Genomic DNA, 2120 nt, shown 5'->3' with positions numbered 1-2120 from the left:
TGTTGCTTCAAGGGGCCTGAGCTCCCCAACACACCAATCTGTGGGGCAATTCAGGCCCCAAAGGGACCCTGAGCCCTCTTAGCACCCAACTGTGGGGCTACCCAGACCCCAAAGGGACTCTGAGCCCCCCAAGTGTCCCTCTGGGGGGGCAGTGCAGGTTTCTGAGCCCTCTGCTCAGGCCCTATAATCTGTGGGACTGCCCAGGCCTCAAAGAGGCCCTAAACCCCCTCAGGCCCTATCTGTGGGGCTGAACAAGCCCCCATCTGTGGGGCAGTGCAGGCCCTGAGGTTCCCCCTGCCTATATCTGGGGGGCCCAAGAGACCCCTAAACCCCCTCAGCTGCCATCTGTGGGGCAGTGCAAGCCCTGAGACCCCTTAGAATCATTTCAGCACCTGATTCCTCTCAGTCCCATATGAGGGGCCAAACAGGCCCTGAACTCCCTCAGCTCCAATCTGTGGGGCCAAACAGGCCCTGATCCCCCTCACCCCATAACTGAGATGCCAAACAGACCTCTAGACCTCCCTCAGCCCCCATCTGTGGGGCAGTGCAAGCCCCTGAGCACCTTCACAACCCATCTGAGGGGCAGTTCAGGCCCTGATCACCCTAAGCCTCCATCTGAGGGACTAAACAGGCTCTGATCCCACTCAGCCCCAATCTGAGGGGCCCAACAGACCCCCTGACCCCCCCTGCCTCCTATTCTGTGGGGCAGATCAGGCCCTGATCCCCCTCACCTCCATCTGTGGGGCCTTGCAGGCCCTGATCCCTCTGAGCCCCCATCTGAGGGGCCAAACAAGCTCTGATCCCCCCTCGGCTCAAATCTGTGGGGCAGATCAGGTCCTGATTCCCATCAACCCCCATCTGAGGGGCCAAACAAGCTCCAATCCCCCTCAGCTCAAATCTGTGGGGCCAAATAGATCCCTAGACTGCCTCAGCCACCACCCCTGGGGCAGATCAGGCCCTGAGCCCCCCATCTGAGGGGCCAAACAAGCTCTGATCCCACTCACCCCATATCTGAGGCACCAAACAGACCCCTGGACTGCCTCAGCCCCCACCCCTGGGGGAGATCAGGCCCTAAACACCCTCAGCCCTCATCTGTGGGTCAGATCAGGCCCTGACCCTCGGCTGAGGGGCCAAACAAGCTCCGATCCCCCTCAGCCCCCACCCCTGGGGCAGATCAGAACCTGAACCCCCATCTGAGGGGCCAAACAAGCTCTGATCCCCCTCAGCTCAAATCTGTGGGGCCAAAAAGACCCCTAGACTGCCTCAGCCCCCACCCCTGGGGCAGATCAGGCCCTGAACCCCCATCTGAAGGGCCAAACAGGCCCTGAATCCCCTCATCCCCTACTTGAGGGGCCAAACAAGCTCCAATCCCTCACAGCCCCCACCCCTGGGGGCTGTCAGGCCCTGATCCTCCATCTGAAGGGCCAAACAGGCCCTGAACCCCCTCAGCCCCCACCCCTGGGGCAGATCAGGCCCTGACCCCTCATATGAGGGGCCAAACAACCTCTGATCCCCCCTCAGCTCAAATCTGTGGGGCCAAACAGGCCCTGAGCCCTGTCAGTCCCCCCCGGGGGAACCAAACTGGCCCTGATCCCTCTGAGCCCCCATCTGAGGGGCCAAACAAGCTCCGATCCCCCCTCAGGATCTAATCCCTGGGGCCAAACAGGCCCTGATCCCCCTCAGCCCATATCTGAGGCACCAAACAGACCCCTGGACTGCCTCAGCCCCCACCCCTGGGGGAGATCAGGCCCTGAGCCCCCTCAGCCCCCACCTGAGGAGCCAAACAACCTCTGATCCCCCTCAGCCCCCACTCCTGGGGCAGGTCAGGCCCTGATCCTCATTTGAGGGGCCAAACAAGCTCCGATCCCCCTCACCTCAAATCTGTGGGGACAAACAGACCCCTAGACTGCCTCAGCCCCCACCTCTGGAGCAGATCAGGCCCTGAACCCTCACCTGAGGGGCCAAACAGGCCCTGATCCCCCTCAGCTCAAATCTGTGGGGCCGAACAGGCTCTGATCCCCCTCATCCCCTACTTGAGAGGCCAAACAAGCTCTGATCCCTCTCAGCTCCAATCTGTGGGGCCAAACAGACCCCTAGAAGGCCTCAGCCCCCACCCCTGG

Source organism: Chaetura pelagica, unplaced genomic scaffold, assembly GCF_000747805.2.
Source record: "Chaetura pelagica isolate M959 unplaced genomic scaffold, ChaPel_1.0 scaffold1331, whole genome shotgun sequence".
Classification (NCBI taxonomy): Eukaryota; Metazoa; Chordata; class Aves; order Apodiformes; family Apodidae; genus Chaetura; species Chaetura pelagica.
This window is presented reverse-complemented; position numbering follows the sequence as displayed.